The sequence below is a fragment of the Vombatus ursinus genome, unplaced genomic scaffold, assembly GCF_900497805.2.
Source record: "Vombatus ursinus unplaced genomic scaffold, bare-nosed wombat genome assembly UNPS02014778.1, whole genome shotgun sequence".
NCBI classification, from domain to species: Eukaryota; Metazoa; Chordata; class Mammalia; order Diprotodontia; family Vombatidae; genus Vombatus; species Vombatus ursinus.
In genome coordinates, this window is record NW_020954556.1 from 48,374,951 (window position 1) to 48,399,539 (window position 24,589).

At 41.8% G+C, this 24,589-nt stretch overlaps 1 protein-coding gene across 1 annotated transcript in view; it reads right to left on the bottom strand.

The window, feature by feature from the left end:
• PRKCE (protein kinase C epsilon) overlaps window positions 1–24,589 on the bottom strand; it is a 658,716-nt gene that overhangs the window by 458,715 nt on the left and 175,412 nt on the right. The gene's annotated exons all lie outside the window — the stretch shown is intronic.

Genomic DNA, 24,589 nt, shown 5'->3' on the forward strand with positions numbered 1-24,589 from the left:
GTGATGGTCTGTGAGTGGAGAGCAAAGGACAAATGAGGAGATACTGAGAAGGTAGAAATGAGAAGTGACTGGATGAATGGGGTGAGAGTGAAGAGTAGAAGAAGTCAAGGTTGTGAAACGTGATGACTAAGAGTATGGAGAATAGTCAGGGGAGTGAAGAAAGGGTTTGAAGGAAAAGATAATGAGTTCTGCTGTGGACATATTGAGTTTGAGATGCCCACAGGACGTCCAATACAAAATGTCCACCCATTAGGCAATTGATAATGGGAGACAGAAGAGATGATGGTGCTGGATATATAGATCTGATATTGAAATGATAATAAATCCACAGGATCTTATGAGATTTACAAGGAAGGTGGTATATAGAGAAAAGAGGGCCCAGAGCAGAGCCTTAAGAGGTACTCACAATTAGGGGGCAAGAACAGGCTGAAGATTCAGCAAAGGAAACTGAGGAGCGAACTCATAAACAGAAGTATGTATAGAATGATTTTACATATATCTATCAATATACACACATGTATTGCGCACACACACACACACATATTGTGTCCAATGGTAGCCATCTCTAGGATGGAGGGGGGAAAGGGAAGAAAAAAAAGAAATGTACATGACAACTTTATATATATTTAAAAGGAATAGCAAGTTGTATATAATAGATTTGCAATTTTGTGTGCAATCATCTCTTTTTATTCTACTATATTACAGAAATGCTTGTTTTATTTCATAAATTTAAAATAAATTTTTTTTTTAGAACCTGGAGTGGTCACAAGAGTAGGAGGACCAAAAGAGTAGTGTCAAAGATTGTCATTTCTACCTTCTCAACATCTCTACTTTGGTCCCCTACTCTTCATTCACAAAGCCTTCATTCTAGTTAAGGCCCCCATCACCTCTTCCCTTGACTGTTGAAAAGCTTTCTAATTCCTCTCCGTACATCTCTCCTCACTCCAATCTATTCTCTACACAGCTACCACTATGATCCTCAGTTTCCTAAAGGTAGAAATTCCCATTTCACAGGACTATTGTAAGCAAAGTGCTTTGTAAACCATAAAGAATGATATGAGGACTAACTACTATTTTCATCATTATTATCATGTGATCGCTGCCCATCCACTAGCAAAGACACCCCCGAGAAAATCTACTTTGAAGGATATGTGATTTCATCTCAGATCACACAAGTCACAGACTGACTAGATAAGTAGGGAATCAATTTAAGCATGAAGTGGTTTGCCCAGGGTCACACAGCTGGTCAAGTGGCAGAGGCTGGATTTGAACCTCGATTTCCCTGCCTCCAAGTCAATCATTCTAGCTACCATACAACTCTAACTTTCTGCTTACTGAGAAAGCGATTCCAGTTCCATATCCAGACGGCCACTTGGTAATTTTCCAGTGAGGTGGAGATTTGATATATGTGGGCTAACAGTTGTTTATCAATGTCTCATATGGCTGGAAATTGGGCAGGAGCATTTCATTCTGGGCATCTGCTCTGAGGCAGGCTTGGTTCACACTAGGCACTAAATAAAGGCTGGAAAGAGGAGCAATCGTAGCTGGACGAAAGACTTCCCTTTCTTCGGCCTTCTCTCTTATCACAAATGCAGCCTGGGGAACCCAAGGGAAAAACTATCAGCTCAAAGCCAGGCTGTTGCTAAAGAGCTGCAGAAAGCTCACCTCTTCAGGGACCCAGAGACAAAATGGTGGGGTTGGATAAAGCCCAGGAAGAGAAGATCTCTAGTGGAAAACCAGTCACTAAAGATACCTAATTGACAGAGGCCACCCAACGTTGGCACCCCCTTTTTTCCCTCTCTCTTCTTGTTCTTTTCAGGGTAACTAATCATTTTTAATTACTGAGTATAGTACACACAGGAGAGGCTCAAAAAACATTTGTTGAATGAATGAATTCAATTACTTTGTTCTCCTTGTCATCTCCAAACCTGTATGTGCACACAGTTTAGGTCAGAGTTCATTTGCAGGACTTGGTTTCCAGCACATTTCCTATGAGCTCCTGCCAATAAAGCATTCCAGGCCTCTGGTGCTCTTTAAAGCAACTCAAAAAATTGAATTCTTTTTTAATTTTTCAAAGAAAACAATAAGAGAAAAAAATGTCAGATGCGGCTCATTGATTTCATCTGACATCCTTTAGAACCCAGCTGCCCTATGAAGACCCCAGAGAAGTGTTTCTCAACCTAAATCATACTGTGGATTAGAAATTCTTTACCCTAGACTGCCATAAAGTCAGAAACCAGCAGTTCTGAGAGGCTCAGGGGCAAAGACCTGGGGCTCAGGACAGGCAAAGAACCATGGGTAAGAGAAGCAAAAATGCAGGGATAAAGCAGACCAGAATGCTTGTTTTATTCTATAAATTAATTTTTGTTAATTAAAATTTAAAAAAAAAAGAAACTGTCAGGCTTAGTTTTTTGTAGGGGTAAGCTCATGAGGTTTTAAGTAAGGATCTTTGGAAGTAAAAGTTTTGTGAGTAGGGAAAATTGTCTATTAGCCATCCTAACAGTTGACAGACACAGATGTGGAGATTTGAGAGGTGACAAATGCAGTTTCCAAAGGTAACCAACTTAATGATGATATGGATGATAACTGATATCTACATAACATTTTAAGTTTCCCTGTCTTATCTCATGAGCTTCACAATCCCTGTTGGCCAGGTACTATAGGTATTAATATCCCCATTTTATAGATAAGGAAACTGAGCCTGAGAAGTGAGTAGTTTAGCACACAAGACAACATGGTTTGTTACCGTTCTCGAAGTGGTGGAGATAGTTGCTCAATCCCTCCTGTCTCCTATAGACAAATACACATTTTGGCCATGAATCAGATTTGCCTTCCTGATTCTCATCAGGAAAAATTCCTCAAATCCCAATGGAGAGTAAAGAAATCTGACACCAGGAAGGGTGCCAGGAATTAAACAAGGGCTCTGGATGAGAAGAGTTCTGGCGAAGTGTAGCAGTTGGAGTAACGTGGGCCATTCCACTATCGTTGGCGCAGTTGTGAAGAGAAGTAGGAGCATCTCCTTCTGTGGTCACCAAAACAGCACAAAGCAGCCACACAACAAAGGTTCTGGAGATGTTTCTATTGTCTAGACTCTGAATTCCACTGAGAAAAGGGCTCTGCTTTCTACAGCGTGTTTATTTTGGTAAAAATAATAGTCTGCCATTCCCTGGCCCCCTGCAGCTTCAATCAGCCTACGCCGGTTCATGAAGCTAGGAGCTCACCAGGGACTAAAGCAAACACAGTGGCATGTTCTCAACAGGATGACATGGAAGAAGGATAATCCACCCTCACAGTGACCTGACTTGAAATCTATTGCTTGCCTTTTGGTCAATCCAAATCCCAGTCAGTCCTCAGAGCCTCAGTGGTCCATGCTCTCTCACATAATTGCCACCAACAATAATGCCTGATTAACCAAAGAACTTACATGTATAACATAGGCTTTAACACGTCATTTAATTACATTGATATTATTTTTAATTTTTGTCATATCAAGAGAGGCATCATGGTCTACTCATACAATCAGGAAGACCATTCAAATTCTCAAATGTGTCTGAATGTAACCTTGGGCAACTCATTTCATTTCTCTGTGCCTCATTTTCCTCATCTGTAAAAGGAAAGGGTTGAACTTAATGGTTTCTAAGGTCCTTTCCGGCTCTAAATCTATGACCCCATATGGCCTACTGGATAAAAGGCTACCCTTACAGTTGGGCTTTTAAATCTTATTTCTAATACAAAATAGCTATGTGACCATTGGTAAGTCAATGAGCCTCCCAGTGACCCCAAGAAATACTCTAAAACTATAAATTACAGTTGAATTACCACTCTTCATTTGGTAGAGGTTATTTCCACACTAGAAATTTTCTACACAGATGAAATCGTAGGTCTAACCGCCCCCCCAAAAAAAACCATGTCAATTGACTGTATTCAACTTAGCATTTCGCTGAACGCTTTCCTGGAATGTTCATTAATTGTTACAGAATTGTGTCTCTTGTTCAACCAGAATGCACCACGCTCCTTGAGGACAAGCCTCCTATTTCTCTTGTATCCCAATCCTATAACACCCATAACCGAAGGGACAGAATGTGAAAGAACTGAAAATCCTATCCACTTCATCAGAGAACAAAGCGTCTTTTGTTTAGCAGATACATCTCTCATCGAAAGAAAAGTACTGAGTTCAACCAGTTTTGAGCCCAGCTGTTAACCTCAGCACACACCCTTCTGTGGCTGATGTGGACGGGCCCATTCCTTTGCCCTGTTGATCTTGGGGCAGAGGGCAATGCTCTTCTTTGAAACACAACCCATCCTGAGCCCAAGCTCTCGAACAGCAGCTGTGTTTCTGAATATGGTTAGATAAGTGTCTCAGGAAGGTGTAATGGTTTCCTGGCTGGAGATTAGCACACTGGATGAGATAATGCAAAATTCCCTGAAGTTCTGCAGTCTGGAACTGGATGCCAAAGGCATATTAACTCTATTCCAAACAAGGTTATGCTCTTGGGCTGGTCACAGGACCAGGAAAATTAAAGAGCTTTGCCAGTTCCCTGGACAATATGCAAAAATGTCACATCTTAAGCTAAGAAAAACCACCAGCCCAAGACCCCTGTATGGAGGTCTGCGAGCCACCCCATTCTTCAGTCCGAGAGACCTTCCGGTCATACAGCTTTAGAGCGAGAAGACAGCTCAGGCACATCTATCTAATTCCACAATTCCACCTCCCTCGTTCTATGCATGAGAAAACTGAGCTCCACGTGGTCTAAAGTCAGTCGGTCAACAAACATTTATTAAGTGGGCACTACGCTAAGTGCTAGGGATACAAAACCAGTGTCTTGGCCCTCACAGAGATCACTACTGAACAAGTGGCTGGAGGCAGACAGGACACTAAGACCCAGATTCCCAGTTCTGTTCTCTTTCCTCAAATTCCCCACCATAATCTCAATGTGCCCCTTCCCCTCTAGTTTGAACCTGTCTTCCTTCCAGGAAGTCAGCCAGAAGTAGTCTCTCAAAACCTGTCCATCAGACCACACACTACCACCACCACCAGGACTACACACACACACACACACACACACACACACACACACACACACACACACACGTACTGGCAAAGTAAGTATAACCCAGCTTAAGCCCCACGAACAGCCACCTCCACTTCTGCGTAATTCTGCTTAGAAGTCCCCACCCTGACATGACTTTCTCCTCTCCAAGCCTTTGCTCAAGTCTTTCAACCTAACTGGCATGCCCTCCCTTCCTCCTCCACCCACCCCTTCCAAAGGCAAATCTTCAGATTTGAATTCAAAGACCTTCAGATTTGAACTCAAAGTCTAATTCCTTCTGTGACATTCCCAGTCACTCAGACCACCCTTCCCTTGGTACTCACATGTTCAGATGGAGTGATGTTATTTTGCATTGCTTGATACATGATTGTCACTTTTCTTATAAAAATATCATCTCCCCAATTAATATTGTAAATAATATTAATTAATTAATGCAATTAATATTGCAAATAATCTGCAAATACTTGCAGATAGATTCCCTAATCTATTTCACCTGCATCCCTGCACAGGGTCTACCACAAAGCTCAGTTATCAGTCAACAATCATTATGAAGCATTTTCTATACGCTGGGCACTGTGCTAAGCTCTGGGGATATAATGAACAGCGAAAAACTGCTCCTGCCTTCAAGGAGCTTCCAGTCTAATGAGGAAGAAATACACAAATAACTATGAACAAGCGTTTAGGGCAATTGGGAAAGGATTCTTACAGGAGGAGGGAGAATATTCCAAGCACAGAAGAGAGACAATAAAAATGCACAGAATCAAGAGACAGAGTGTTTTCTAGGAGGACTACCAAGGGAGCCAGTGTCACTGGATTATAGAGTATATAGAAGGAAGAAAAGTGTAAAAAGGGGCAGCTAGGTGGCGCCACAGCACACAGAGCACTGGGTTGGGAATCAGGGAGACTCATCTTCCTGAGTTCAAATCTGGCCTCAGACACTTACTAGCTGTGTCACCCTGGGAAAGTCACTTAACCCTGTTTGCCTCAGTTTCCTCATTTATAAAATGACCTGTAAAAGGAAATGGCAAACCACTCCAGTATCTTTGCCAAGAAAACCCTGAAAAAGAGTCAGATATGACTAAATGACAACAAAGTATTAAAAAAAAGCTGGAAAGGTAGAATGGGCCCAGGTTATAAAACTCAAACGCAAGATCTCAGAGAGCCTATTGATTAAATGAATTTAAAAATTAAACTAATTTTTAAAAAATCAATTAAAAGGACTTCGTAACTAATTGGGTATTAGGTGAGAGAGACAGAATGGTCAAAGATAACCACCAGTTTTTCAGTACGAGAGACTGGATAAAGTTGACTTAGATTTAATCAGTAAACTCTGAAGTAGGAACATTTTTAGGGAAAAAGATAATCAACTCAGCTCTGGGTACATAGACTTGTTGAAAATGGTCTACAGCTGGAGATGGAGAACTGGAGCTCAAGAAAGCTCAAGACTTGATATCTATTTCAAATTCCCACAGTGGTCACCATCTTATTACCAGTAGTAGCTCTGCATTATGTCCCAACCTCTCTTTGTCATTATAATTGACTGCTGGTTCACTCACCCACTCAGTTCCCTTTTTTGTTAGGTGATTGACAGGCCTTCTGCCAAATCCATTATTATCATTTCCTCTGCTTCACATTCACTGGCTCAAGTCACCAGTTTTCCCCCTCTTCAAGCTCCTTTCTCTGATTCATCAGCCCAACTGCCCCTAAGGAGTTTATGATCCCAGATTATTTCACTGCATCCTCATATTACAAGACGTATAAACACACAGAAGTTACAGACATAATTCCTTCAGAGAGAGGGAACATTTTATCACTCTACCTTAGGAGACTGAAGTTACTGTCTTCAAAAGACATGTATGCTGTACCTACAAAGGTCCCTTGGTCCTTCCTATGAAAGAGGCAGCCAGCAAACTCTATGTATTTCAATGAAAAAACAGTACTCCCAATCCAAACTATACATAATTCATTTTAACTGATAGATTCATGGTGCTGGCCTCCACAGGGAGTGGGAGAATAGAGGGTGGGGTGGTTCAGATGAAACAGAATATGGAACCTGTCTCCAAGACTAATGGAGATGATTTTCCAATCTGACTTTAACGATTTCCACAGTTCAAAAAGGCCACTTTATCCCTTCGCTCTTCAGCTACCTCACTCTGGCACAGAGAACTATCCAAATGTGGAGCTTAGCAACTGGTGAACAAATGTTTGCTTAGCACCTAATACCAATCAATCAACAAGAATTTATTAAGCATTTTATTATGCTTAGCCAGGCACTGCGCTAAGCCCTGAGGATACAAAACAAAATTAAAAAACAGCGCCTGCCCTCAAGGAGCTTACCTTCTAATGAGGGACACAACCTGTGAATAACTATGTACATACAAGATATAAATGAAGTATAATGAAGGAGAAGGCACTAACAGCTGAGGGAATGGGGAAAGGCCTCCTGCTGAAGGTATTATCACTGTGTCTTTAAAAGAAAAAAAAGGCGAGGGATTCTGAGAGGCATTACAGAGGTAGTTCTGGGTATTGTATGTAAGGGGTCACAGGAGAAAGAAAAGGCATGGCCCCAGACCTAAAGGAGCTTATGGAATGGTTGGGAAGACATAACTAATGGGAAAAAAAAATGAAAAAACAAGTTACAATAATGAGGAGTTAGATTGTATGGTTCAGAGTATAAATTGGGATCAGCAGTAAGAAATCCTACGGCTATCCAATAAAATCCTCACCTAAACCTGAAATCCCTCCACAATCTCCCCAACCAATGGCCATCCAGTTTTTGATCAAAGACTTTTAATAAGGGGAAATCAAGGACTCCCATTCCACCCTTTGATAGCATAAATGCAAGAAACGTTTCCCTCTGTCAAGCTCAAATCTGCCTCTGCAGCTCAAAGAGATGTTACTATTAGAGGAACTCCCCAGAAAGATAGCTGAGTAGGAAGCAAGCCCAGAAGACCTGGACAGAGGGAGAAGAGACTGAATAGGGGGGCCTTGCGGGGCATGTAAGACTAGGGTATCAATCCAGAAGGCGGAAGCAGCATTAGATATGTACAACAGAGTCAGCACACGTGCCTGCCTGACGGGAACAGAGGGTACCTGACAAGGAAGGGCAGGGAACAAATTCTGCTACAAGTAGGGCGCTGTCAGATTGCAGACAGTCTTGAAAGCCAGGTAGAGAAGTCCGCACAAGGTCCTGCGAGTAACGGGGAGCCAAAGGAGGTTTTATAGCAGGGGTGTGTCATGATGGAAGTCAAGTTTCAGAAGGATTGGTTTGAAAGCAACATGCAGTATATCCTGGAGGGGTGAGGAGGGGATGCCAAAGTCAAGCGTGCTAATGTCACTTTTAGAAAAACCATGGGAGGTAACCTAAAATAATAACCCCTAAGTCTACAGACCCATATCTTCTTCAGTTGGAAGCATCCACAGGCACTGGGACAGACAGCCTCGAGAGGGCAGAGTTGAAAGGAGCAGGGAGTTATCACCAAGTCAGTGGCAGGAACCACCTCCACGGCATTGCCCAATAGTGTAATAGGTAGAGAGGTCTCACCCTAGTCCTCTGTGTCGCAGCTCTAGCTCTGACCTGTCGGGTAAAACTGACCTTGGCGTAAAGTGTTATGAGAAGGGATTGCCTGGCAGTGGGCTGGCTGTGGGATCTCCTTCAGAAGTGAGCACAAACAGGAAGCTAGGGGATGAGTAATAATGGTTTCATCAGCTCTCCAGAAACACCTGGTTAGCTTCTCCTCTTGCAGTAAAAGCCTGGGAGCATTGGGATTTGGGGGGAAGGGACGGAGGGTGGTTATTATTCATCATAATGCACCAATAAAAGATGATGGGAACAAAATACCACCCCCCTTCATAATTCTTTTTCTCTAAGTTCCTATCCTTCAGTGGCCACCAGCTCAGTCAAGTCAACTGTGTTTTGAGAGCCCAAGATGCTCCAGGCATGGTGCTAGGTGCCACAAAAGAAACAAAGAAGTATGTGAAAGGGTCCTTGCCTGGCAGGAGCTCACAATCTAGTTAGGATAACAGATGTGAACATGTGAAAACATAACTAACACTCAGGTGGCTAGTTTGTACAGGGGGTAGAGCACCAAGCTTGAACTCAGGAAGACCTGAGTTCAAATCCAGCCTCAAACATTTACTAGCTGTGGCTAATCACTTAACCTGGGCAAGTCACTTAAATTCTGTTTGCCTCAGTTTCCTCACCTGTAAAACCGGGATAATAATAGCAAATATTTCCCAGGGTTATTGTGAAAATCAAATGTCATAATAACTGCAAAGTGCTTAGCACAGTACTTGGAACATAGTAGGTGCTTTATAAATGTTAGCTTTTACTGTTGTTATCAATGAGTCCCATAGGCCAAAGTGAATAGAGGTGAAGAGGAGGGAAATATAATTGTGAGAAGGGGCTCACAGAGGAGTGAGGACTTGAGCTGGGATAGGTAAAATTTCAAAAGGTGGAGGGGCATGTACTCCAGTCGTAGGGAGATGCGTTAGGCAAAGGTATCATCCCCCAAACACTCAAGGAATTCAGGATGGTAAGATTACCCTGCCTAGAGTTGGGGTAGTGAGAGATAAGGTTAGAAAGATACATTGGGGCACACTCTAGGGCCAATCTTGAGCCCCCAGGCTAAGGAGTCTGAACCTTTTTTTCATAGGCAATAGAGAGCCATGGAATATTTTATAACATCTCTAATATCTCCTTCTGCTCAGTTCTTTGGGAAATACTTGCCTCTTGATGAAAAACAAATAGGCCAACTCTGATTCAGTTCAGGCCGGTATGCTTGCTATGTCAGTCAGTCAGTCAGTCAACTAACATTTATTTAGTACCTACTATATGCCAGGTACTGTGGTAAGTGCTGGGGATAAGAAAGAAAAGGGAGAAAATATGGAAATCATACCATGGGATAAACATGAATGATATAAAGAAACATGGGCTAAAGACCTTGTTCTCAAGAATGAGTGGTCCCCACTGCTAATTAAGGGAGATTTAAAAAGAAAAGAAAAAAAAAAGACAAGTAAAAAAAAATCAGGAAGAAAAAAAATCAAGTCCAAAGCTAAAGCCGATGTCTTGTTCCCAGTAATCAGTTATTGCCTACTTTGGAACACAAAGCAAGTCCCCTTCATATTTATTTCCACGGCCTTCTTTTCCCCTTTGGATACAGTGATAAATGCTCTCGAAATCCAATCTGTCTCTGAAGAATTGTAAAAGGCTTTCAGAAATCATTTGGATGTTTAGGGTTCCAGCAGTCTCAGATGAAGGCTGTCGGAATGGCTCCCGTGGCAAAATGTCCTCAGAGGCCGAGCACAACCTGTGAACTCACCTTCACAAGCTCACACACACACTCACACTCTGCACACCACACAGATTCCCATCCCCATGCTTGCTCAGGCCCTTATGTTGGTAGCATAATCACACCTCTTCACATCCACTCTCCTCTACTCATATTCTCACCTCTCACTGAGACTCCCACATGCCACACACACACCTTCACATACTCACACACCACAACACAACCAGATGACCTGAAAGGAAATTTGGATTAAGCAGTAACAGAGACAGTCAAGTAGAAGCCAGATGACCCCTCTTAGGGGAGGTTACAGAAAGGATCAGAGACTCAATCTAGCATTTACTAAGCACCCACAATATGCTGGGTACCATGTTAAGTGCCGGAATCTAATAGGGGCAATGATGGAGACAATCCCTTTGGTTCCAACCACTGTTAAGGCTCTAAGATACAAATATTCTACTTAGTGAAAAGAAAAATGGACCCCCTGAATCATTTAAGTTACCAGAATGGTTGTGCATCCTCTTCACTGGTCGCAGAATTTAAACCTTTTTTTCATTCCTCATGTGGGTGTAGGCGGGAGTAGGAATGAAGTTGTTAAGGGGAAACTGAGAGCAGTGAGGTGACGCAGTGGATAAAGGACCCGGCTTGGAGTCAGGAAGACTCATCCTACTGAGTTCAAATCCAGGCTCAGACACTTGCTAGCTGTATGACCCTGAGTAAGTCACTTAAGTCTGTTTGCCTCAGTTCCTTGTCTGTAAAATGAGCTGGAGAAGGAAAAGTCAAATCGCTGCTGTATCTTTACTAGGAAACCGTTCCCCCCCCCCCAAAAAAAAGTCACAAAGAATAGGAGACAACTGAAATGACTGAACAAAAAACAACAATAAATGAAAAAGAGCCTTTTAACCCTACAGAAGAAAAAATTAAGGGAAACACGATAGCAACCTTCAAATATACGAAGGGCCAACAGGTGAAAGAGATAACAGACATTCTACGTCGCTCCAGATAGCACAAGTAAATTCAATGCAGAAAAACTGTCAAGATTCCAGATCAAAATAAGGAAGAGCTTCCTAATAATGAAAGCTGTCCAGGAATAGAATATGGGGCCTTGTAAAGCTCCTAATCACGGAGGTATTCAAGGGGAGCGTCAACGATTGTATGGAGGACATCTAAGGGTGCTTTCAGCTCTCAGATTCCATGGCTCTGTGACTAACCATTTCCTTTCCCCAACCTTTTTACCTCTGCCTTCATCTCCTCTCCACCACCCCAACACTCAGCGTCCATAACAAACAGGAATTCAATAAATTCACATGAACTAACTCAGGCCCAGTCCATGAGTTGGTGATATATATATTTCTTTTTCCTAAACTACCATTTCTCTTTTCCTATTTTTCCTTATGGTGAAAGGTCCATTATTTTAACACTGTATTTAGATGCCTGGAGAAGTTATTTCAAACTGAATAGACATATGTGTGTTTGTATGTATTGGTTTTCAATAAAAGGGACCAACCTCCCTACTTCTGTCCCTTCAGCTTTAAAGAAAAGGACAAAAACATGACCGAAAGGGGCCAGAAACAATTGTGAACAATCCTTTAAAGTAGGGTCAAGAGGTGGGCTCACTCCATGAGTGACTGAGTTTATGACTCAGAAAGCATCCTTTGGGGTTCCAGCTTACTGTCCTTGAAGGGAGATTTCTCACCAGATGGGTCAGCCTGACATCATTCTCAGCCTATTGATCAACTGCCCTCCCCCTATCCTCTAGGGGCATGCAAAATATGTGCACAGAGAGGAAAGGAGCCATTAACTGAAATCCACCAAGTACATTTTTACATCTATAGGACACTACAAATGGCACTGTGGTGGTGGTGGTGGTGGTGTTTTTCTCAAACAAAACTGGAGAAATAAAATCACATGGAGATCCTTAACCTACAAAAAATAAATTTGCCCTGCCCTACTGCCCTCAAGGAGCTTATTACTGGACTACTCCAGGTTCTCCATCCTGCAATGGTGTTTCCTCCTGCCTCTCTGGCCTCCAACAGCACTGGCTGCATGAATCATTCATTAGATAAATAATATAAGCACTTACATTGTGAATTAATTTTCTATGCATGAAACTTGTCCTTCAAATCCTACTGTAAGCACTGCCCCCCAACAGCAAGAACTATGTCTCATCCTTATTTTTTGTTCCCCACAGTTTATAGTACAGGCCTCAGCCTTTGATAGATACTCAACAGGTAATCACTTAATGAAATTTGACTTTTGGAGAATTTTTAAAACATCCTGCTTGGATTCTATGCATTCTCACTACCCTGTCTTATCTCCTCAAAAGAAGCAAACAGCAACAACAGAGTACTTTTAAGTAATTACATGACATCCCCACCATGGCCTTCTGAGCAAGCAAATTCTCTTCCCCCTTCTCTTTTCCCTCTGTACCAGTGGGTTCTCAACCTTTCTTGTGTCATGGAGTTTGACACACTTTGGCAGTCTGGAGAAACCTATGGACCCTTATGTATTTTAATGTATTTTTAAAATAGATAAGATAAAAAAAAGTTTTAATAAAATTTAAGAATTTTTAAAAATAGATAAGATTTCAAAGGAAATCAATTATATTGCCTACATTTTAAAACCAGTTCATGAACCCCAGGTTAAGAACACCTACTCTAGACTATCTCTCTTGGTGATCTCATTGGCTCCCATGGATTCAGTTATCATCCCTATACAGATAATTTCCAGATATATTTATTCAGCCCTAATCTCTTTCTTGACCTCTACTCCCACATTACCAACTGCCTTTTGTACACCTCAAATTGGGTGTTCTGTAGGTATCTCAAACTTAACATATCCAAAAAAGAAATCATTGCCTATCCTCTTGCCCCCTCAATCCTCCCCTCTTCCAAACTTTCCTATTACTATGGAAAGCACCACCATCCTTAAACTCAAAATCTCAGTGTTATCCCCATTATATCAATTCTCTTATCGAACCTTGTCATTTCTACCTTCAGGACAACTCCTATGTAATAGCCCTTTTCTCTACTCACACAGAAAACTCCTTAGTACAAGCTCTGGTCAGTTCTCATGTTGACTATTTCAACAGCCTTTTGATTGGTCTTCCTGCCTCAAGTTTCTCTCTGCTCCAATACATCCTCCATAATGTTGCCAAAGTGATTTTCCTAAAGTACATGTGTTATCATGCCATCCCCTCTGCTCATTAAACTGCAGAAGCTCCCTATTGCCTCCAGGATCAAATACAAAATGTTCTGTTTGACATTTAAAGCCCTTGACAACTCAGTCCCCTCCTATGTTTTCTGCCTTCTTACCCATGACTCCCCTCCACACACTTTCTATGATCCAAAGATACTGACCTATTTGCTGTTCCTCACAGAGGACCCTCGCCCAACTCTGCATTTGTACTGGCTCTCCTACATGCCTGAACATACTTCTAATCTCTAATTCCTAGGTTAAATGGCACTCTGCAAGACTCAGCTCAAATCCTGCCTTGGGCAGGAGACCTTTCCCAGTGCCCCCACTGCTGGACCCCTCCTTCTGAGATTACTTTACACTGATGCATATATCTTATATAGTCATACCTCTTCTCATGGCCTCTCCCCTAGTATAAGTAAGCTCTTTGAGAGAGGGGACATGTTTTTGCCCATCTCTGTATCCCGAGCACTTAGCACTGTGCAAGACCTTAATAAATGCTTCCTTGCTGACTGACTGACTGACTAGCTGGGCTTCTGGCTGTAATAATACCTTTCAATCTCCAGTTTCATGTTCAGACATCGACACTGAATTGCCCATTTCTAACGTGATCTAAATTGGATCAAATTTCTGGCCTCATTAGCTATTATTGGAAGGAAGAATGACAAACTCTTTCTGACAGGAAAGTTTCAATTGCTTTCTGAGCAGGGAAAGTAAGTTTCTTCTCCATGAAGTCAGTCTCAGTTAGAAGTCCATTAAACTCCAAAGCCTAAATTATACAATGTTTTCTAGGACTGAATATGGTATTTTTCTCAGTACTTAGTCTCCTATTCCTTTCTCCTCAAGTGACGATCATTATCATGATCAGAATTAACAATGAAAAGAAAAACTGACCACTTCCAGGCAGCTTTTCCTGATTAACCTCACCATAATCTATTCTATGTTCCTAGCATCTCCATTTATACAATATGTTCTTCATGGTGTCCAATTGGATGGACAATCCAGAGACGTAGTCAAGCAATAATACATACACATATGTGTGTATGTGTATATATGCACATTTGCAACGGTATATGCATATATATATACACATCTGTCATACATATAACATTATGGGTGGATAATGAGCTGAGTTCAGAATTGAATGTGAGAAAGAATGCAGGTTGGATTGCCTTTGGGAAATTATGCAATGCTTTTTACTTACTCCAAACATCTGCTTGAAACAAAGGACTATTTTTTTTTTAACATCAGCATTTCTAATAATGCAAGTAATGGAATACCCCAGGTTCTGAAGACTCAAAGCTGTAGTTCACCCAAAAAGCAAACATGGCAAACGGGAGCAGACTGTCACATATTCCCAACAAGGAATTGCTCAAGGGAAGCAATGTAAAAGACACCTTCATAGAGAGAGGTATAACTAGTAAAGGAGGTATGGCAGTAAAGTAGTAAGAGGGAGGGATTTACAGTGAACAGCCCAGATTCTCCACTGGCATCTAAGCAATGTCAAGAGACCTAGACATACATTGTGTATTCCACTTACGGTGGACTTTTGGGAAGATGTGAACAACAGTCAACCAGAGTGAAAAACATGAATAACTTGAGATTTGCACCACTGAAGGATGTAAAGGCATTGATGAGAACAGAGAGAGATTAAAGTATTGAGTTGAGTATTGTTTATATTTTTAGTAAGGGTCTTCATCTTATCATTTTGTCTCCACAATACATTACAAAGAGTTTATAGGCAGGGATTTTATCTTCTATTTTTCCTATATTGTAGGGTCTTAGTTTGATGCATTCTGTTAACTAACAAGATATGTAATTTTGTCTCTGAGAAAATTGCCAAATAAGCAACAAAAACTAACTTTTTCTTCTTTTTTTTCCTTCTGCCTCACAAGGAATAGCTTTCTGGATAAGGAGGAATGATTTGGGAAATATACATGATATGAAACCAAAATATATCAATAAAAATTTACTTTAAAAATAACTAAAGGCCTTGGTTAACGAGCAGATCCCAGTAACAGAGAAGCTCTTAGTGATGTTCTAATGAATATGGTCCCAGAATATCTGACGATATTGAGATATGGTTGGGAACCACATTCTTCCCATTTCACAGATGACTGTAGATCATGGAGGGGCCAGTGGTGTGGTCAAAGGTCAACCTAGCCAGGGCAGTAGAACAAATGGAGCCCAGAGTCCTAAGTTCCATCTCTATTCATTAAACAATCTTTTCATGATAGTATTTAGAGAAAGCTATGGACTATTTTCTGAGGCCTTATTAAAAATCTAATAAAAACTTTATTTAAAATGGCTAAATGTACAAAGTATATAACACATTAGGGAAGGAGGGAAAACCACATTCTGTTAGTACAATATTTCAGAAATAATTTACTAAACATTTTTCCCATTAGCCTAAATAAAGCAACCCAAAGGGACATAAGTAAGGTTTTTGCTGAGAGGTACTTAAAAGGCAAAGACAGACAGAGAGACCCGAAACAATATCAACAATAAATACTAAATAATTATAATCTTTTTAAACCTAAATTACAGTTGGTAGTCTGGAAATAGATAAAGAAAATCCTGATGAAAACCAGGCAGGGTGATAGAGTGACCAGGTAAAGTGGTCCAAGCCTATAATCAATCCCTGCTCCTGGAGGCTGTTGAATGGCTTGAGCTTGGGAGCTCCAAGCTGCAGATCAGTATTTACTCCAGTAAGTGGGGAGCACCCAGCAATTGGGGGTGGGAGAATCAGAAAGGGGGGGAAACCTGGTTGCTTAAGGAAAGGAAAACCTACACAGGTCAAAGATACTGGAGTGGTTTGCCATTTCCTTCTCCAGCTCATTTTACAGATGAGGAAACTGAGGCAAATAGGGTTAAGTGACTTGCCCAGTGTCTGAAGCTGGATTTGAACTCAGGAAAATGAGTCTTCCTGACTCCAGGCCCAGAACTCTAACCACTGCACTACCTGGCAATAATCGGTGCTTAATAAATGTTCCCCCACTCCCCCATCCCCCACTCCCAGCCTCAGAACTTAGCACAGTGCCTGGCACAACATAGTAAGCATCTAATACATATTTATTGACTGACTGAACTGCTGTCCTGTGTCCACTTGCCTTTAGGGCATTCTATCACAGCTAATAGGACTTCCTGCAGCACCAGGCAGAATCTATCAGCAGCCTCATTGCTCCTAAGGGAAATCGCTACTGTGACCAGAACCTGCAATTCTGCAGTCCCCAAACAGAGGGAAAAACATTTTGCTCACCATAGAAACCAGTCCCTAACATCAACTCCCCACACCCAAATCTGAAACACATTAACCATTAACACTCCACAGTCACACCACATTGTAAGCTTGAAATCGCTGGGTAAGGTCAAAAGCTGCTTCCCTGCAGCATGGTAGTGGAGTCCAGCAGGGCACAATCTTGGATCTGTGTAGGTTTTCCTTTCCTTCTGTCCCCCAGCCTCCCCCACTGTCCACTCCCCATTGAGGGTGTGCATACTCCTGGCAGAGTTTGCCTAGGCTTATGGGCCCAATGCTCTCTTGCAAACCTTAGGAGATTTCATTAAATGCCGTTGCTTTCAATGAACTGGGTTCTCTGGTTGACACTGTAGGAGATCATGAGCCTCATCTTTGAGGCACTGTGGACCCACAGAGCACGACTAAGCCATTCCTCTGGGCAATGGGCATCTTTTTTCTTTCCAGGTATTCCTTTTCTTATATGCCCTGTTGGCAAACTAGTACAGTCTACTTACAAGGACAATACATCTCTCTGTGCCCCACCCAACATAATTTCCTCTTTAGACCTAGCCTTTTTCAGTTTAGGAATCTGGACAAAAAAGCTGCCCTGTGTTCCAGTCTCAAACCTTCTCCTGCAGTCCTATCACCTAGCATCCTGGCTCCATCCTCTGGTGCCCTTGGCCTAGGCTTCCTATTTGCTCTGGCTGCTTTTTCCCAGGTCCTGATCTCCTCTCTTTCAGACCCCAGACTAGTGACTGTCCCCCTTTCACTCTCCACTGCTCTCTCTGATTGACAGTTTAGTTTAATTTATAAATACTTGACCCTGAACTATAGCCCAAACCCTGCTAAATAAGCTTAACAGGATGCGAATAACTTTATTCTAATGACAAAGAACATATGAGTGAGTCTAAGGCAGGAGTTCTTAACTTGGGGTCTAAGAAGCTGTATTATCAATGTGTGTATACACACATATGTGCACAGGGGGTATTGTACGTATAGCTACACAAATGTATATAAATGTGTGTGCATATACCCTGTTTACATACATGTATATGTAATATATATGCATATATAACATATATAAAACTGCATTATGATATAATTGGTTTCTTTTGTAATTGAATGCATTTTCATTTTATTCACTTAAAAACACTCTTCTGAAAAGGGGTCCATAACCTTCACCAGACTGTCACCAAAGGGGCCCATGACACAAAAAAGGTTAAGAACCTCTGCTCTAAAAGAACCCCGTGTGCACTTTCCCCTTTTCTCCTTCCTTGTCAACCCTTCCACCATGTTTTTACAACCTTATCCTGCTTAAACTTGAAAATTCCTGGTTTCAGTCCTTTGGGGCCCACTGTTTACCCTCTACACCTCGTCTGAACAATTGGCTTATTTGTGATGTTCATTGAGAAGGGGCCAAGGGAAAGGACTTTGAACATATAGTCCTGGAAACCTCATTAGGGCTGGAACCTCTACTCAAGATATCACAGAGTCAGATGCCAAGTTTATCATACTATGCTATAGAGGGAATTCTTTCCAGAACCATAAAAAGAAAATACATAATCAGTCCCATATAGTTCTGGACCTTCAGAAAACAAATTACTCAGTTTAAAGTATCCATTTTCTCTGATGGCATTGGCATTCTCCTTTTAAAATTCTGATTTTTCCATTAAATACACAGACAGTTCAAAGAAACCAGATGATTCCTTTCTGTTGAGGGCACAGCCATGAAGAAAATTCTCTTAACACTTTAGCTTCCCAGAAAGTGAAACACACAAAGGGCCAAGATAATTTCTCATTTCCCACCAAATGTGTTGCTTTGGAGCTTCTCAGGACTTCTCTACCATGCCCCCAGAACTTCATCATTGAGAAATCTCATCAGCCTTGATACCCACATCTCATCACTACGCTCTGACCCTCTGATTAGAGGGTAGAACCATGAGCTCCAGGCCTCCATGGAAGAAGGGGCACTAGAGAGTTCTCATTTCCCACCAGCTATGCTGCTTTTGTACTGCTTTGGACTTCTCCACCATGCTCTCCATCCCGAATACCTTCTCCTTCCTTCCCTCTCAACTTTTCAGCTTTCATTTGTGCATTGCCTTTCCCCTTTAGATAGTAAGCTCCTTGAGGACAGGCAGGAACCTTCTTTCTTTCTTTTTTTTTCTATCAGCAGTCTCATAGCTCCTAAGGGAAATCATTACTATGACCAAAACCTGCAATTCAGAAGTCCCCAAAGAGAGGGAAAAAAACATTGAGCTCACCACAGAAACCAGTCCTTAACATCAGCTCCCCACACCCAAATTAGAACTACATTAACCATTAACATGCACATAGCAGCTATTTAATAAATGTTTATCGACTAACTCCATTTTCAGGAAGATGAACACCTTGACAAAAAATGTCTGATCTCCAACACCAGCCACCTGAGTTTTCTGGGCTCGTAGGCATCCAAGGCATAAGGCCCACCATGGCAACTCCGTGGCATTCTATCCCACCTTGTCACAGAATGTCACTGCTGAAGCGTATTAACTATAGGCTCTAAATAGAAGCTGCATTCTCCTGCAAACACTCATACGTCTTAACACCAGAATGTTCCTGGAGAGGTTGTGTCAGGCCACAAATCATGAAAAACTATGTCAGGATCCCCAGAGGCAGGAGATTTCAGAGGCTGTAAAGATATGGATAGTGGGTGTAATACCTTACATTTGTTTGCCTACATTTGTGAGCCTACAAGAAAGTAAAACAAAGACAGGAAGAGAAGATGTCCATTGCTGGGGTACTTGAATGTGACAGATTATTACTGGGATGAAAGAAATGATAATAGGAAGAATACAGAGCAGCATAGGGAGGCCAATTTTTTACTAATTCAGTGAATAATCTCTTTTAACATCTGGGCCTTTCCTTCTTGCCCCACCTTCATCATCTTAGTTCAGATCTTCATCCCCTCTGAGCTAGATTGTCCAACAATCTCCTAATTGGTCTCCCTGTGTCAAGTCTCTCTCCACTTCAGGCTATTTACACAGCTACCAAAGTCATTTTCCTCATGCAAAGATCTGACCACATTGCTTCCCTAATCAACAAATGCCAGTGTTTCTCTATTATTCCTAAGATAAAATGTGTCCTCTTCTTTTCAGTTTGAAAGCCCTGACAATCTGGCCCCAATCTATCTTTTCTGTCTTATGGTACATTACCCCTCCTCTAGCAATTCTGACCCAGTGAAACTGGCCTTCTCTCTCTGTTCCTCACACATGGCACGCCATCTTCCATTTTCATGCCAGAACCGAGGAAACAACATACACACAACTATAATGTATAAGGAAAAACAGCAATGACAAACTAAACTTTGTCTAATTATAATCAGCAAGTTTGGTTCCTTCTCCCACCAAAAAAATGAGATATGAAAATGTAATCAAGAAAAGCAAATTCTGGGTTCCAGTCTGTCTTCAGACTCTTCCACTGTCCAATCTACTGAGCAAAGCCATCAAGACCTCAAGGTTGAACCCCTAACACTAAGTGGCTTCCACCCTCATCATCCCCTATTTGTTACCCTCTCTATCCTGTGTTATACAATCATCAGAATAAACCCTAAAAATTAGCTTCCATTCTCTCATTCCCATCTCCCTAAACCCTTCTCCTTCCATGTCCCATTTCAATTCTGCAGACCCTTTTCCTTGCCTCCTTTGGAATTTCCATTCCTTAATGAAGAAATTTCCCTCCATTCTAAAGCTCTTCCTCTCCTAACCACTCCAGCTATCCTTGTACTCAAAGAGACCTGACTTCTCTCAAATGACACTGCATCTTTGCCATCCTCTCATCATCACACTGGTGAAGGGAGAGTTCAAATACTCCTTTCTCAGTCAAACTCCTAGAAGAAAAAAAAATTTTTTTCTACACTAATTGTCTCCATTTCTTCTCTTTTCACTCACTCTTCAACCCTTTCCAATATGTCTTCCACAGATTAGAAGGGATTAGAAACTGTCACATAGGAGGATCAAGGAATTGGGAGTGTTTGCTAGAAAACAGAACACTTTGGGGGAAGATGATAACTGTCTTCAAGTATTTCAAGGTTAGTGTAAGGGATATATTAACTGTTTTTAAAAATGTGTCATTTGAAAAACAAACAAATAAAAAAATTTAAAGAGATAGTAAGTTTCCCATTATATGAGATCTTCAAGCAGAGACGGAAGGAAGGATATCTTTTTGGAGAATTACACAGGTGTTCCTATTTAGCAAAGGGTTAGACTAGATGACTTCAGAGATCCCCCCCCCCCACCTCTGGTATTCTGGGATTTTATGAAGTGAAATAGCTGGCTGGAAAAGTAGACTAGAGAACGGGCTTATCTGGCAGTCAAGTACAGTCAAAGTGGAGGTGAGTAATTGAGCGAATCAGAAGAGTTAAACATCTAGAGGTCCTAACAAGATAATAAAAATGGTTTGACATAGATATAGGGAATTAGGGTAAGTAGATGGTAAGGAAGCCATGGTCAGAGAAGGAGCAAATTAAGTTCAAGTTGAAGAGAAGCCTCTGAGGGGCAGCAGCTAGGTGGCACAATGGATAGAGCACCAGCCCTGAAGTCAGGAGAACCTGAGTTCATATCTAGCCTCAGACACTTACTAGCTGTGTGATTCAATGAATAATCTCTTTTAACATCTGGGCCTTTCCCTGTTGCCCCACCATCATCATCTTAGTTCAAATCTTCATCCCCTCTGAGCTAGATTGTCCAACAGTCTCCTAATTGGTCTCCCTGTGTCAAGTCTCTCTCCACTTCAGGCTATTTACACAGCTACCAAAGTCATTTTCCTCATGCAAAGATCTGACCACGTTGCTTCCCTAATCAACAAATGCCAATGTTTCCCTATTATTCCTAAGATAAAATGTGTCCTCTTCTTTTCAGTTTGAAAGCCCTGACAATCTGGCACCAATCTATCTTTTCTGTGTTATGGCAAGTCTGTCTGGGCAAGTCACTTAACCTCAATTGCCTATAACAAAAAAAAAAAAAAAAAAAAAAAAAAAAAGACAAGCCTCTGTAGGAGTTATTTGCTGGGTGTGTTTTTTTTTTCTATATAGTCTTCCTAACTATAATATAAACTGAGATGACAAAAATGGAGCTGTAGGTCTGTGTTAATGGGAGTCAAAGGGGCTAAGAAACCATAAGATCAATGAGTCCTAGGGATCAGCAATATGGTCAGTTCACTAAGGTTAAAAGTGGAGGACAGGATGGAGTAGCAGAATATTAACCAAGTGCTAAAATCCTTAGGAAGGTGGAAGCAGATCTGGTCTGGGCAAAAGACTATGGCAGCAGAGAGATCTGAAGAGTATAGTACAGATAAATGACATGTATGGGAAATGAAAGGGGAAAAAAAGGATGGCATTGCCCATAATTAATAAGTGGCGCTAGGGACAGAGGAAATAGTCGATTGCTCTTTTCTGCCATTGAGTCAAGGATAGCAAAAGAAGAAAGAAAAGACTGCATTGGAATGTTCTCTCTTTCTCTCTCCCTTTTCTCTCCCCCCACTCCCCACCCCTCTCTCTACCTCCCCTTGACAATTCTCCTATAAGCTTATCAAGGGCAGAAATTGGATTTTATACTTCTTTACATCCTTCATATGCTTTGCCCATGGCAGGAACTCAAAAAAATATTTACTGACTGGCAGCCGGTATATGAGATGGAAATGAAAAGAAATAAAAGAAAGGGGAGAATCAAAAACGAATGAACGGCTTTGTAATAACCTGCCAACTTGAAAACTATTCCCACCAGGAGTCTATATTAGCTTTTATATTTGGGGCAGTTCTATGAACATACCTGTTCATGGCTCTGGGAAACTAATGCTGACCTTTTCAGAAGGTAAAGTGGGGAGAAATCTAAAACTCCAGAAAGACCTGAGATGAAAGATTCAGGAATATAAACTGGCCAGTCTTCAAAGACAGCAGACAGAGTCTCAACTAGCACCTGGCAAACAGGCTTTCTCCCTGGGTGCCAGCATCTGAGAGCAGATTTGGGGGGGGGGTGGGGGGGGGAGACGGTGTCAGGGAGGGACGGCACTCTCTCTCTGAGGAGAAGTGTTTTTGTGTTTGCTCCATATGGTGACCACTATCCCTGTACCTCTCTGTCCATTCCTCCAGACTGACAGGGAGCAACTACCCCATGGTAGACGATGGAGGAGTGTCCTCTCTTGCTTCAACAAGATGCATGGGTAGGACTGCCCTCTTTCCTACCACATCTGCTCTGACCCCAGATGGTCCTCTGCTTCACGCAGCCCTAGCCCCAGATTTGAATGGCTCCTCAACCTTCCCCCAATCTGGTTTGAGGCCAGAGCAATCACTGTCAAATTCAACCCAAATAGGAAAATCAAGGTTTTGTTCTGGAAGAGGACGGTGAAAAGAGAAGTGATGGAGAACAGAACCCATAGAGGTCCAAGAAAAGCCACCAAGTGGTCAGAGATGCCCGTGATACTGTTCCTCTGCAGTGAAGGGATTTAAGCGTTCTTGAGGTTCCTCAAGGGTTCTCTAAAAACCAGAAATGCCCCTCTCCCTTCCCCTGCATTTCAAACGCCCAGAAAAGGTCTGGCTCCATTTGAGCTAAAGCAAGAGAACTGGAGAAGCATTTTCCTTTATCCCAGCTGATTAACTCACCCCTAAAAGACAATAAGCAACAGCCAGCCTGCAGCTTAATGCCTTCCTGGCTCTCCCAGCAATGCATTTGCCACTTTCAAAGGCAAAGCCTCTCACTAAGAAATTCATTATTCATGGGAGTCACAGGCCCCAAAGACTCCACTCTGGCAAAGGAGTAGGCCTGGGCTGTGCTCAGGGTTTTTGAAAAGCATCCTTAGGAGAAATCACTTTTTTTAAAAGTCGATATCTGAGAAGGCAAGCAGAGAGTTTAAAAGGGCCATAATTCATAAATCGATGATGCCATACTCCCAAGGAAGACTTCCACATTGACTCAACAATCCCATTTGCAGCGAGCTAAGACAGCTGTAAGCCTCCACTGGGTCTCCAGATCAGGCCCCTACATAATTAGGCTTTGTTATGGTGAGAAATCAAACATCTCCCCTCCTTGCATGCAGACACACAGAATGTGTCTCAGGCGCAGACAGAACTAGGATCACTGGGTTTGTCCGGAATCGTGGTGTGGCTCACACACGAACTGTTAGGACTAATCATTCATCAACGTGAGGGGGACCTTAGGAAGCTGAAAACAAGTTTTGACGGAGTCAAGGTCTCTGTTGTAAAACGTGAAATTTGTGAAATATATGTGTAGGAAATTCAGGTGGATTTTCCTTTGCTCATGGGTACTAATGTCCACAATCAACATTTTATTTAAAATAAACACGATTAACTTGGATAATTTTTTTTTTTTTTTTGGTGAGGCAAATGGTGCTAAATGACTTGCCCACAGTCACACAGCTAATGTCACGTGTGTGTCTGAGGTCACATTGGTCCTCCTGACTCCAGGGCCAGTGCTCTATCCACTGTGCCACCTAGCTGCCCCGATAATATTTCTATAAATAAAACCCTACAAGTAAAGAAGTAAGTGGAACAACAGCATTTGAATGAGATGGCTCTGTCCTCACAAGGTTCTATTCTATGAACCCTGACTTTCATGGAAGCAGGTTTTTAAAACATTCAAAAGATTGGATTCTGTCAGTAATGTTGAATTGTTGAAAAGATTAAGGGCGAGGAAATCCAAACCTCAGAGATCTCTGCTCAGGGTTCATCCCCCTCCTCTCATCCCTCCTTTTTTGTTTTTTGTTTTTTGGTGAGGCAATCAGGGTTAAGTGACTTGCCCAGGGTCACACAGCTAGTAAGTGTCAAGTGT